Genomic DNA, 15214 nt, shown 5'->3' with positions numbered 1-15214 from the left:
TTATTTCCTTATATCATGATAAATGTTTATTATTCATGCTAGAATTGTATTAACCGGAAACATAATACTTGTGTGAATACATAGACAAACAGAGTGTCACTAGTATGCCTCTACTTGACTAGCTCGTTGATCAAAGATGGTTATGTTTCCTAGTCATTAACATGAGTTGTCATTTGATTAACGGGATCACATCATTAGGAGAATGATGTGATTGACTTGACCCATTCCGTTAGCTTAGCACTCGATCGTTTAGTATGTTGCTATTGCTTTCTTCATGACTTATACATGTTCCTATGACTATGAGATTATGCAACTCCCGTTTACCGGAGGAACACTTTGTGTGCTACCAAACGTCACAACGTAACTGGGTGATTATAAAGGTGCTCTACAGGTATCTCCAAAGGTACTTGTTGGGTTGGCGTATTTCGAGATTAGGATTTGTCACTCCGATTGTCGGAGAGGTATCTCTGGGCCCACTCGGTAATGCGCATCACTTAAGCCTTGCAAGCATTGCAACTAATGAGTTAGTTGCGGGATGATGTATTACGGAATGAGTAAAGAGACTTGCCGGTAACGAGATTGAACTAGGTATTAAGATACCGACGATCGAATCTCGGGCAAGTAACATACCAATGACAAAGGGAACAACGTATGTTGTTATGCGGTCTGACCGATAAAGATCTTCGTAGAATATGTGGGAGCCAATATGAGCATCCAGGTTCTGCTATTGGTTATTGACCGGAGACGTGTCTCGGTCATGTCTACAAAGTTCTCGAACCCGTAGGGTCCGCACGCTTAACGTTTCGATGACAGTTATGTTATGAGTTTATATGTTTTGATGTACCGAAGGTTGTTCGGAGTCCCAGATGTGATCACGGACATGACGAGGAGTCTCGAAATGGTCGAGACATGAAGATTGATATATTGGAAGCCTATATTTGGATATCGGAAGTGTTCCGGGTGAAATCGGGATTTTACCGGAGTACCGAAGGGGTTACTGGAACCCCCCGGGGGTTAATGGGCCATAGTGGGCCTTAGTGGAGATGAGGAGAGGCGGCCAGGGCAAGGGCCGCGCGCCCCTCCCCCTAGTCCGAATAGGACAAGGAGAGGGGGGCGGCGCCCCCCCTTTCCTTCCTCTCCTCCACCTCTTTCCCCCTTCTCCTATTCCAACAAGGAAGGGAGGGAGTCCTACTCCCGGTGGGAGTAGGACTCCTCCTGGCGCACCTCCTCCCTGGCCGGCCGCACCTTCCCCCTTGCTCCTTTATATACGGGGGCAGGGGGCACCCCAAAGACACAACAATTGATCGTTTGATCTTTTAGCCGTGTGCGGTACCCCCCTCCACCATAGTCCACCTCGATAATACTGTAGCGGTGCTTAGGCGAAGCCCTGCGTCGGTAGAACATCATCATCGTCACCACGCCGTCGTGCTGACGAAACTCTCCCTCAACACTCAGCTGGATCAGAGTTTGAGGGACGTCATCGGGCTGAACGTGTACTGAATTCGGAGGTGCCGTGCGTTCGGTACTTGATCGGTCGGATCGTGAAGACGTACGACTACATCAACCGCGTTGTGCTAACGCTTCCGCTTTCGGTCTACGATGGTACGTGGACAACACTCTCCCCTCTCGTTGCTATGCACCACCATGATCTTGCGTGTGCGTAGGAATTTTTTTTAAATTACTACGTTCCCCAACATGATCATACCTAGATATTCTCATAACTATGCTCAATTCTGTCAATTGCTCAATAGTAATTTGTTCACCCACCGTAAAATACTTATGCTCTCGAAAGAAGCCACTAGTGAAACCTATGGCCCCCAGGTCTATCTTGATCATATTAATCTTCCAATACTTAGTTATTTCCTTTGCTTTTTACTTTGCTTTTATTTTACTTTGCATCTTTATCACAAAAATACCAAAAATATTATCCTATCATATCTATCAGATCTCACTCTCGTAAGTGACTGTGTAGGGATTGGCAACCCCTTATCGCGTTGGTTGCGAGGATTTATTTGTTTTGTGTAGGTGTGAGGGACTCGCGCGTAGCCTCATACTGGATTGATACCTTGGTTCTCAAAAACTGAGGGAAATACTTACGCTACTTTGTTGCATCACCCTTTCCTCTTCAAGGGAAAACCAACGCAATGCTCAAGAGGTAGCAAGAAGGATTTCTGGCGCTGTTGCCGGGGAGGCTTACGCGAAGTCAAGATTGGGACTCCCGACAACGAGCCATTTCTGGCGCCGTTGCCGGGGAGGTCTACGCAAAAGTCAACATACCAAGTACCCATCACAAACCCTTATCTCCCGCACTACATTATTTGCCATTTGCCTCTCGTTTTCCTCTCCCCTACTTCACCCTTGCCGTTTTATTCGCCCTCTCTTTTCCGTTTGCCTCTTTTTCGCTTGCTTTTTGATTGCTCGTGTGTTGGATTGCTTGTTTGTCACGATGGCTCAAGATAATACCAAATTATGTGACTTTACCAATACCAACAATAATGATTTCCTTAGCACTCCGATTGCTCCTCTTACCAATACTGAATCTTGTGAAATCAATGCTGCTTTGTTGAATCTTGTCATGAAAGATCAATTCTCCGGCCTTCCTAGTGAAGATGCCGCTACTCATCTAAATAGCTTCGTTGATTTGTGTGATATGCAAAAGAAGAAAGATGTGGACAATGATATTGTTAAATTGAAGCTATTTCCTTTTTCTCTTAGAGATCATGCTAAAGCTTGGTTTTCGTCTTTGCCTAAAAATAGTATTGATTCATGGAATAAGTGCAAAGATGCTTTTATCTCTAAATATTTTCCTCCCACTAAGATCATCTCTCTTAGAAACGATATTATGAATTTTAAGCAACTTGATCATGAACATGTTGCACAAGCTTGGGAGAGGATGAAATTAATGATACGTAATTGCCCTACTCATGGTTTGAATTTGTGGATGATTATACAAAAAATTTATGCCGGATTGAATTTTGCTTCTAGAAATCTTTTAGATTCGGCCGCGGGAGGCACTTTTATGGAAATCACTTTAGGAGAAGCTACTAAACTCCTAGATAATATTATGGTTAATTATTCTCAATGGCACACTGAAAGATCTTAAAAAAGCGCATGCGATAGAAGAAATTAATGTTTTGAGTGGAAAGATGGATGAACTTATGAAATTATTTGCTACTAAGAGTGTTTCTTCTGATCCTAATGATATGCCTTTGTCTACTTTGATTGAGAATAATAATGAATCTATGGATGTGAATTCTGTTGGTAGGAATAATTTTGGTAACAACGCGTATAGAGGAAACTTTAATCCTAGGCCTTATCCTAGCAATTCCTCTAATAATTATGGTAACTCCTACAACAACTCTTATGGAAATTTTAATAATATGCCCTCTGAATTTGAGACTAGTGTTAAAGAGTTTATGAATTCACAAAAGAATTTCAATGCTTTGCTTGAAGAGAAATTGCTTAAAGTTGATGAATTGGCTAGGAACGTTGATAGAATTTCTCTTGATGTTGATTCTTTAAAACTTAGATCTATTCCTCCTAAGCTTGATATCAATGAGTCTCTCAAAGCCATGAGAATTTCCATTGATGAGTGCAAAGAAAGAACCGCTAGGATGCGTGCTAAGAAAGATTGCTTTATAAAAGCGTGTTCTTCAAATTTCTATGAAAATAAAGATGAAGATCTAAAAGTTATTGACGTGTCTCCTATTAAATCTTTGTTTTGCAATATGAATCTTGATAATGATGAGACTGAATATGATCCACCTTTACCTAGAAGGCATTCCAAAAATTCAAAGTTTTTAGATCTTGATGCTAAAATTGATAAAAGTGGGATTGAAGAAATCAAAACATTAGATATTAATAAACCCACTATTTTGGATTTCAAGGAATTTAATTATGATAATTGCTCTTTGATAGATTGTATTTCCTTGTTGCAATCCGTGCTAAACTCTCCTCGTGCTTATAGTCAGAATAAAGCTTTTACCAAACATATCGTTGATGCCTTGATGCAATCTTATGAAGAAAAACTTGAGTTGGAAGTTTCTATCCCTAGAAAACTTTATGATGAGTGGGAGCCTACTATTAAAATTAAGATTAAGGATCATGAGTTCTATGCTTTATGTGATTTGGGTGCTAGTGTTTCCACTATCCCCAAAACTTTGTGCGATTTGCTAGATTTTCGTGATTTTGATGATTGCTCTCTAAAGTTGCACCTTGCGGATTCCACTATTAAGAAACCTATGGGAAGAATTAATGATGTTCTTATTGTTGCAAATAGGAACTATGTGCCCGTAGATTTTATTGTTCTTGACATAGATTGAATCCTTCATGTCTTATTATTCTTGGTAGACCTTTCCTTAGAACGATTGGTGCAATTATTGATATGAAGGAAGGGAATATTACATTCCAATTTCCATTAAAGTGTAACACCCTGAGAATCATGCTACAGTAACCCCCTGTGATTAAGCTAATCATGTGCTAAACAGGGCTTGATCACATTTGGATCACCTTCCTTTTCAAACTCCTAGTTCAAACTTCAAATATAATTAAAGTGGAAAATAAAAGTTTTCAAAAATTCAAACAAAAATGTTCAGTGGGTGCTAAATAATGCACTGGTAATTATGGTGGATAAAACACATTTTTATAAAATGTCTAAATACTTTTAAATGAAATAAAAACAGAAAAGGAGATAAACAAATAAAAAGAAAACAGCAAACAGAAACAGGTAGAGAAAAAAAAGAAAAAAAGGAAAAAGGGCCCGCTTCCCCCCCCCCCCCCACTGCCCCCCCGGCCCAAACTGGGCCGCAGCCGCGACCCCGGCCCAGCCCACCTTCCCCCCCGCGTCCCCTTCCTGTTCCCCCGACCGGGTCGGAACGGGGCGCGTCGCCGCCGAACCCCCTCGCCGGCGGTGAACCCCGCGAGAGGATAAGGGCGCCAGCGGCCCCCGCTCCCTCGGGCCTCTCTCCCACTCACCCCGCTCACTCCCTCGGCCTCTGCGCCTCTCCCCCCGGATCCACGCCGCTCTCCTCTTCCCTCCGCCTCTCCGCCGAAGCTCGGAGCCACTGCATCGGCCTCCCCGAGCTCGCCTTCATCTTCGGACGCCGACGACCCCCTTCTTCCCCGGCGCCGACCTGCTGCTTCTAAGCACCCACGGGCCTTTCTTGCGCCACGCGGTGAGCTTTTCTACCTCCTCCCCCACTCCGCTAGCTCGCCCACGCTCCCTAGCTTTCCCCCCACGCGCGCCCGAACGCCGCGCCGCGGAGCTCGCCGCCGGCGGGTCTCCGGTGACCAAATGGTCACGGGGTCAAGCCCGTTGCACTCCCCGCCGTTTGTAGATGCCCCCCAGCCCCTCCGCTTTCTCGTTAGCTCGCCGTAGATATGTTTCCGTCGGGCACCCATAGCTCCTCGCCGCCGGCGAGTTCGTAGCGCACATCTCCGGCCGTTCCAGCCCCTCCGACCACCGCCGTTGGACGCGCGACGTCGAGCCGCGTCGAACGCGCCCAGCCACGCCCCCGGAGACCCCCTGTACGTGAAACCCGTACCCCTCCCGAGCCGCGCCGCCGTGCGTCTGGTCGCCGGCGTTGCTCCGGCGCCGACCGCCGACGTGGCACACCTGGGGCCACCCCCTGGGTCACTGCCAGTGGCCCCCACGGGTCCCAGTTGACTGGGTTGACCCAGTCAACTGCTGACTGGGCAGGCCCAGTCACTGACATGCGGGCCCCGCCGCAAAAATTAAAAAAGAAAATGTTTTATAAATAAAAATAATTAGTTTAATTAATCTCTCACTGACAGGTGGGCCCAGTAGTTAATTAACTAAAAACTAATTAGTTTAATCCTCTGTTAACCCACTGTCTATGACAGGTGGGTCCCCCGTGTCAGTTTGACCAGTCAACCCGGACTGTTGACCGCTGACGTCACTCCTACGTCATGCTGACGTCATATCCCTTTTTCTGTTAATTAAATAATTCCAGAAATTCAAATAAACTTTGAAAATTCATATCTTTTAAACCGTAACTCGGATGAAAATGTTTTCTATATGAAAGTTGCTCAGAACGACGAGACGAATCCGAATACGCAGTCCGTTCATCCACCACACCTCCCTAACCTATCGAACTAGCAACTTTCCCCCTCCGGTCCGTCTGTCCGAAAGCGCGAAACATCGGGAATACCTCCCGGATGTTCCCCCCCTTCACCGGTACCTCCTACTGTCGCGTTAGGACACCCCTAGCACCGCTCATTGTCATGTCACGCATCGTCATGCTTATGTTTGCATTGTATTTACTGTTTCTTCCCCCTCTTCTCTCCGGTAGACTACGAGACCGACACTGCTGCTGCCCAGTTCGACTACGGAGTCGACGACCCCTCCTACTTGCCAGAGCAACCAGGCAAGCCCCCCCCCCTTGATCACCAGATATCGCCTACTCTTCTCTATACTGCTTGCATTAGAGTAGTGTAGCATGTTACTGCTTTCCGATAATCCTATCCTGATGCATAGCCTGTCATTGTTTCTACAATTGTTACCCTTACCTGCTATCCTACTGCTTAGTATAGGATGCTAGTGTTTCATCAGTGGCCCTACACTCTTGTCCGTCTGCCATGCTATACTACTGGGCCGTGATCACTTCGGGAGGTGATCACGGGTATATACTATATACATTATATACATGACACATGTGGTGACTAAAGTCGGGTCGGCTCGTTGAGTACCCGCAAGTGATTCTGATGAGGGGGCTGAAAGGACAGGTGGCTCCACCCCGGTAGAGGTGGGCCTGGGTTCCTGACAGCCCCCGACTGTTACTTTATGGCGGAGCGACAGGGCAGGTTGAGACCGCCTAGGTGAGAGGTGGGCCTGGCCCTGGTCGGCGTTCGCAGATAAACAACACGCTTAACGAGTTCTGGGTATTTGATCTGAGTCTGGCCATTTGGTCTATACGCACTAACCATCTACGTGGGAGTAGTTATGGGTATCCCGACGTCGTGGTATCAGCCGAAGCTCTTTTGACGTCAGCGACTGAGTGGCGCGCGCCGCATTGGACCGTAAGCTCGCGCTTGTATTAAGGGGGCTAGGTCTGCTTCCGGCCGCGTACGCAACGTGCAGGTGTGCATAGGGCGATGGGCCCAGACCCCTGCGCGCATAGGTTTAGACCGGCGTGCTGACCTCTCTGTTGAGCCTAGGTGGGGCTGCGACGTGTTGATCTTACGAGGCCGGGCATGACCCAGAAAAGTGTGTCCGGCCAAATGGGATCGAGCGTGTTGGGTTATGTGGTGCACCCCTGCAGGGAAGTTTATCTATTCGAATAGCCGTGTCCCTCGGTAAAAGGACGACCCGGAGTTGTACCTTGAGCTTATGACAACTAGAACTGGATACTGAATAAAATACACCCTTCCAAGTGCCAGATACAACCCGGTGATCGCTCTCTAACAGGGCGACGAGGAGGGGATTGCCGGGTAGGATTATGCTATGCGATGCTACTTGGAGGACTTCACTCTATTCTCTTCTATATGCTGCAAGATGGAGATGACCAGAAGCGTAGTCTTCGACAGGACTAGCTATCCCCCTTTTAATTCTGGCATTCTGCAGTTCAGTCCACTGATATGCCCCTTTACACATATACCCATGCATATGTAGTGTAGCTCCTTGCTTGCGAGTACTTTGGATGAGTACTCACGGTTGCTTCTCTCCCTCTTTTTCCCCCTTTCCTTTCTATCTGGTTGTCGCAACCAGATGTTGGAGTCCAGGAGCCAGACGCCACCGTCGACGACGACTCCCACGGCACTGGAGGTGCCTGCTACTACGTGCAGGCCGCTGACGACGACCAGGAGTAGTTAGGAGGTCCCAGGCAGGAGGCCTTGCCTCTTCGATCGTTGCTACTTTTGTGCTAGCCTTCTTAAGGCAAAACTTGTTTAACTTATGTCTGTACTCAGATATTGTTGCTTCCGCTGACTCGTCTATGATCGAGCAATTGTATTCGAGCCCTCGAGGCCCCTGGCTTGTATTATGATGCTTGTATGACTTATTTATGTTTTAGAGTTGTGTTGTGATATCTTCCCGTGAGTCCCTGATCTTGGTCGTACACATTTGCGTGCATGATTAGTGTACGGTCAAATCGGGGGCGTCACAAGTTGGTATCAGAGCCAACTGCCTGTAGGAATCCCCCTTTCCGCACTCCTTGGCCGAAGTCAAGTCTAGACATTGCAAACTTTTACTAACATTGCTGTGCGGCTTACGGGCCCACGTCGCCATTGGGTGGTACTAGGATCTTTTACTCCTCGACCTGTACTCTGGGACTCTGAACTCTCTTCTACTCGGGTTAAACGAATTTACTAACTCTAACACTAGGATCCCGTGACCGCGTTCACCCCAAAGATGGATAAACCATAGATGTTTCTCAGAATAGTATTTTGATCAATTCACACACTGTCAATTGACTCCTTTGGAACGTCTTTGCTTTCAGATGGAACCCTCGAGGCAGGTCGTGCGCCACACGACGGCCATTGGTGCCTCGGGATCACCTGCGGTGCTAGCTGAGATGATGACCTATCTGGGTTATCGCTGGCACCTTGAGTACACCGTCTACGAGGAGTACCAGGACTTTAACCAGGAGCAGTACCGTGCCATCGTCCACCTCTCCTCTCGGGAGTACGACTCCACTACTGTGCTGCACACCGCACATGGTGTTGGTGTGACCATCAATATGGCTGTCCACGATGCAGCCTATGCTGCTCTGACACGTCTTCGTGGAGAGTATCGGGAGTTGGACACCTCCCCTTTCAGGCACATTGCTATCGCCTCTGATGTTGGTGCGGAGGGATACTATACTGCTGCCTACTCCACTGTCACCCGAGAGCCCTTCTACCATCAGCACCTGGTTCTGCATGCTGATGGGCTGGATCGAGCTAACCGAGCTCTTCGCCACAAGATGTACACCACCCGGCAGCACCTTTTCCGTGCTCTGACGCTGCTGCACCCCTTTGTCCGGTCTGGACAGGTACCGCGTACTGCGATCTACCCAGCCAGGACCGTGATGCCCCACGGTGTTGGTTGGCCAGAGGTGGGAGGCTACTCTCCCGCACTTGGTCCTCTTCTGCCACCTGAGCGTCGGGCTCTACACTTGAGTATCCGCGGCCCCCAGTCTGCTGACGTGGAGGACTATCCGTTGCCTCACTACCAGCTGTCGGGCTACGATTACCTCCACAGTACCTCTTGGGACTGATGTAGGCTTGATGGTAGTATTAGTTTCAGTCGTCGCGAGCCTGTGTGCCGCCTATGATGTTTTAGTCCATGTACTGAACTCTATGTACTGAACTCTATGCATGACCCCTTTTGTAAGTTATGCCGACTACTATGCAGTAGCTATCGTGCTCCTTTCATTATGCATGTCTCATCATGAACGATTCTTGTCTTTGCAATTATTTCTCAATGCTGAACCACCCCTGTTATATATTAGCAGGATGGTTAGACCAGGTGGTCGTGGAAGTGGTGGCAATGCCCCACCACCACCTGAGTACATGGCGGGTATGATCCAACAGTTTGAACTGAACCGCCAATTCATGGAAAATATGATGGCTCAGTTTCCTCGCCCCAATATGAACCAGCAGCCAGCCCAAGTGACTCTTCAAGATTTCATACGCCTCAACCCAACCATCTACCGCAGCTCAACTCAGCCTCTGGATGCTGATGACTGGCTCCGTGACATCACCTATGAGATGGAGTCTGCTGATGTAGCCCCTGCCAGCTATGTCAACTTTGCTTCCTTCTTTCTGAAGGGACCCGCAGCTCAATGGTGGGACAGCCACAGGCATACTCTGCCAACTGGAACAATCATCACATGGCCAGACTTCCAAGCAGCTTTCCGTGCCCGCTTCATTCCTCAGGGAGTCATGGACCGGAAGAAGCGTGAGTTCCGCAACCTCACCCAAGGCAACAAAACTGTCGAAGCTTATCAGCGGGAGTTTCTGGACTTGTCCCGCTATGCTGAAGAAGACATTGCAACTGATGCACGCAGACAGGAGAAGTTCCGTGATGGCCTTCAAGCTGACATCAAGCTCGCACTTCTAGTGCATGACTTTGCTGATTTTGCCACCTTGGTGAACAAGGCCATCAATGTCGAAACTGGTCTGCAGGAATACCAGAGCTCTCACAGGCGCAACCGTGACACGGGCTCATCTTCGGGTTCGCCCGCACAGAAGCGTAAGATATGGATCCCGAACAGCACGTACCGTCCAAATGCATCTGCCCCAAGGCAGACCTATGCTGCACCTCGTCTGCCTCCACCACCATCTAGGCAGACAAGACTTCCAGCCCCACCATCCCAAGCTCCGGTTCCCGCTCCCAATAATGGTCTGTGCTACAAGTGTGGACAACCCGGTCACCGTGCCAGGGACTGCCATCAGAATCAGAATCAACTTGCCCTTCCAGCAACGGGCCGTGGTAACAACCAGCCCCGCAGCAACAATGCTAAGCCTTATGGTCGTGCTCATGCCAACCACGTTGATCTCAACGAAGCTCAAGACCAGCCTGCTACTGTGATGGGTACACTCCTCGTAAATTCAGTACTAGCATCCGTTTTATTTGATACAGGTGCATCGCATTCATTCATGTCAGAAGATTTTGCATACAAGCACGACGTTAAATGTGAGGAGATGAACACCTCTGTATTGGTCAAAACCCCCGTGGGACAGTGTCAAACCTCCTTGGTTGGCATCGATGTCCCCGTGGAAATCGAAGGGCTGGAATTCTATGCCTCTCCCATTATCCTGAAGTCGTCTAACATCGACCTCATTTTGGGTATGGATTGGTTGAAAGCGCATACTGTTTCTATAGTTTGCGCCACTAAGACCGTCCATCTGCTACACCCTTCTGATGAAATAGTTGCTTACCAAGCTCATCTGGTGCAAAATGCCGAGGCAAGGCTTTACGCATTGAATGCCTTGAACGCTGCACCACTCGAGGGCATTGAAAACATTCCCGTCGTGCGTGAATTCCTCGACGTCTTCCCTGAAGAACTTCCGGGGATTCCCCCTGCTAGAGCTGTCGAATTCATCATCGACTTGAAACCAGGCACCACTCCCATAGCCAAGCGACCCTACAAAATGCCGCCGCATGAACTCCTTGAGCTTAAGGAGGAAATCGACAAGTCTCTTCGCAAAGGATTCATTCGCCCAAGTTGCTCTCCTTGGGGAGCACCTTCTCTCTTTGTCAAGAAGAAGGATGGGACAAACCGGTTAGTTCAAGACTACCGTCCTATAAACCAAGCTACCATTCAAAATAAATACCCTCTTCCTCGGATCAATGACCTGTATGATCAACTGGCGGGTTCGTCAGTGTTCTCTAAGCTCGACTTGAGGTTGGGCTACCACCAGATCCGTGTTCGCGAAGAGGATATCCCAAAGACCGCCTTCGTGACTCGCTATGGTTCATACGAGTACACCGTCATGTCTTTCGGTTTAACCAATGCTCCAGCCACCTTCTCTCGTCTGATGAACTACATATTCATGGATTACCTCGACAAGTTCGTCGTGGTTTATCTGGATGATATCCTGATCTTTTCCAAGAACGAAGAAGAACATGCTGAGCATCTTCGTCTTGTGCTGGAAAAGCTACGAGAACATCAACTTTATGCCAAGTTCTCCAAATGTGAATTCTGGCTACCCGAAGTAACCTATCTGGGGCATGTCATCTCTAAGGATGGTATTGCCGTCAACCCCGAGCGAGTTCAGGCTATTCTTGATTGGACTCCTCCCAAGAACGTTAAGCAAGTCAGAAGTTTTCTCGGTCTCGCCAGCTATTGCCGTCGATTTGTCGAGAACTTCTCCAAGATCGCCAGGCCTCTGACTAACCTGTTACATAAGGGCGTCAAGTTCCAATGGACAGACAACTGTCAGGAAAGTTTCCAAGCACTCAAAGACAAGTTGACTTCTGCTCCAGTTCTAGCTCCACCTGATACTAAGAAGGACTTTGTCATTTACTGCGACGCTTCCCGTCAAGGATTAGGCTGTGTCCTAATGCAAGACCGCAGAGTGATTGCTTATGCCTCTCGACAATTGCGCCCTCACGAAGAGAACTACCCAGTTCACGACCTCGAACTTGCTGCTGTCATTCATGCGTTGAAGCAGTGGCGCCATTACCTTCTCGGTAATCGTTGTGAGATCTTCACTGACCACCAAAGTCTGAAGTATCTGTTTACTCATCCAGATCTGAACCTCCGCCAGCAGAGGTGGATGGAGCTTGTTGCAGACTTTGACTTGGGTATTTCCTATACGCCAGGCAAGGCTAATGTAATGGCTGATGCCTTGAGCCGCAAGTCTTACTGCAACCACCTTCAGGTTCACAAGGTTCAGCCCTCGCTTGTTGAGGAATTCAGGAAGCTGAACCTCCATATTGTTCCTCCGGGTGCACTCATTCCCCCTCCTAAGGAGTTTGGCAAGGTGAACCTCCACGTTGTTACCCAAGGTTCCCTCAATACCCTAGTTGCTAAACCAGATCTCGAGGACAGCATCAAAAGGCTACAGAAGTATGACTCTGAAGCCGACAAGATTAAGCGCTACCTCGCAGAAGGAAAGCCCTCATTCTTCACCATTGCTGAAGATGGCACCTTATACTTCAAGGGCCGCCTAGTGGTGCCTTGTACAGAGAAAAACCTGGATATGACACAGGAAGTTATGAAAGAAGCTCATGATACGCCTCTGTGTATCCATCCTGGTAGTACAAAGATGTATCAAGACATCCGACAGAGATTCTGGTGGTCTAATATGAAGCAAGACATTGCTCGTTATGTTGCTGAGTGTGACGTTTGCCGTCGTATCAAAGCAGAACATCAAAGGCCTGCTGGAACTCTGCAACCTATCTCTATTCCTGAATGGAAATGGGACCATGTTGAGATGGACTTCGTCACTGGATTTCCCAAATCACAGAAAGGTAATGATGATATTCTTGTCGTCATTGACCGGCTTTCCAAAGTTGCACATTTCCTGGCGGTCAAAGAAACGATCACTGCTAGCCAGTTGGCAACGCTCTATATGTCCAGGATTGTTTCACTCCACGGTATTCCATTGGTTATCAGTTCAGACCGTGGTAGCTTATTCACTTCAAGATTCTGGGCAAGTTTCCAAGAAGCAATGGGAACTCATCTGTCATTCAGTACTGCGTTTCATCCTCAATCGCAAGGACAAGTTGAACGCGTCAATCAAGTTCTCGAAGACATGCTTCGAGCTTGTGTTATTTCCTTCGGCAAGAAATGGGAGGAATCTCTCCCGTATGCTGAGTTCTCTTATAATAATAGCTATCAAGCTAGTCTGAAGATGGCCCCCTTTGAAGTGTTATATGGACGAAAGTGCCGAACCCCTCTGAACTGGTCAGAAACTGGGGAACGTCCACTCTTCGGTCCGGATATTATCCAAGATGCCGAAGAACAAGTCCGCATTATTCGCGAGAATCTCAAGACTGCTCAGTCACGTCAGAAGAGTCAGTATGACCGTCATCATAAAGACATGGTCTATCAACCTGGCGAAAAGGCTTATCTTCGAGTCACACCTATGAAGGGTGCTCACCGCTTCGGGATCAAGGGAAAACTAGCTCCTCGCTATATTGGCCCATTCACTATTCTCGAAAGGCGTGGAAAAGTGGCATACCAACTAGAACTACCGCCGAACCTTTCTCAGGTTCACGATGTGTTCCATGTGTCACAGCTCCGCCGTTTCTTCAAGGATCCAATCCGAGCTGTGGATCACGAAGTGCTCGAATTGCAGCAAGACCTCTCCTATAAGGAGCAACCGGTCCGCATTCTCGACCAAGCTGAACGCCGCACACGTCAGAAGGCGATCAAGTTTCTCAAAGTCCAGTGGTCGCACCATTCTGAAGATGAGGCCACTTGGGAACGAGAGGATCGTCTGCGCGAAGAATACCCCGCACTGTTTCCTTCTACCTCCTAAATCTCGGGACGAGATTTCTTGTAGTGGAGGAGATTTGTAACACCCTGAGAATCATGCTACAGTAACCCCCTGTGATTAAGCTAATCATGTGCTAAACAGGGCTTGATCACATTTGGATCACCTTCCTTTTCAAACTCCTAGTTCAAACTTCAAATATAATTAAAGTGGAAAATAAAAGTTTTCAAAAATTCAAACAAAAATGTTCAGTGGGTGCTAAATAATGCACTGGTAATTATGGTGGATAAAACACATTTTTATAAAATGTCTAAATACTTTTAAATGAAATAAAAACAGAAAAGGAGATAAACAAATAAACAGCAAACAGCAAACAGAAACAGGCAGAGAAAAAAAAGAAAAAAAGGAAAAAGGGCCCGCTTCCCCCCCTACTGCCCCCCCGGCCCAAACTGGGCCGCAGCCGCGACCCCGGCCCAGCCCACCTTCCCCCCCGCGTCCCCTTCCTGTTCCCCCGACCGGGTCGGAACGGGGCGCGTCGCCGCCGAACCCCCTCGCCGGCGGTGAACCCCGCGAGAGGATAAGGGCGCCAGCGGCCCCCGCTCCCTCGGGCCTCTCTCCCACTCACCCCGCTCACTCCCTCGGCCTCTGCGCCTCTCCCCCCGGATCCACGCCGCTCTCCTCTTCCCTCCGCCTCTCCGCCGAAGCTCGGAGCCACTGCATCGGCCTCCCCGAGCTCGCCTTCATCTTCGGACGCCGACGACCCCCTTCTTCCCCGGCGCCGACCTGCTGCTTCTAAGCACCCACGGGCCTTTCTTGCGCCACGCGGTGAGCTTCTCTACCTCCTCCCCCACTCCGCTAGCTCGCCCACGCTCCCTAGCTTTCCCCCCACGCGCGCCCGAACGCCGCGCCGCGGAGCTCGCCGCCGGCGGGTCTCCGGTGACCAAATGGTCACGGGGTCAAGCCCGTTGCACTCCCCGCCGTTTGTAGATGCCCCCCAGCCCCTCCGCTTTCTCGTTAGCTCGCCGTAGATATGTTTCCGTCGGGCACCCATAGCTCCTCGCCGCCGGCGAGTTCGTAGGGCACATCTCCGGCCGTTCCAGCCCCTCCGACCACCGCCGTTGGACGCGCGACGTCGAGCCGCGTCGAACGCGCCCAGCCACGCCCCCGGAGACCCCCTGTACGTGAAACCCGTACCCCTCCCGAGCCGCGCCGCCGTGCGTCTGGTCGCCGGCGTTGCTCCGGCGCCGACCGCCGACGTGGCACACCTGGGGCCACCCCCTGGGTCACTGCCAGTGGCCCCCACGGGTCCCAGTTGACTGGGTTGACC

This window comes from Aegilops tauschii, chromosome 6, assembly GCF_002575655.3.
Source record: "Aegilops tauschii subsp. strangulata cultivar AL8/78 chromosome 6, Aet v6.0, whole genome shotgun sequence".
NCBI classification, from domain to species: Eukaryota; Viridiplantae; Streptophyta; class Magnoliopsida; order Poales; family Poaceae; genus Aegilops; species Aegilops tauschii.
The sequence above is the reverse complement of the archived record's forward strand: the minus strand, read 5'-3'. Positions refer to the sequence as shown.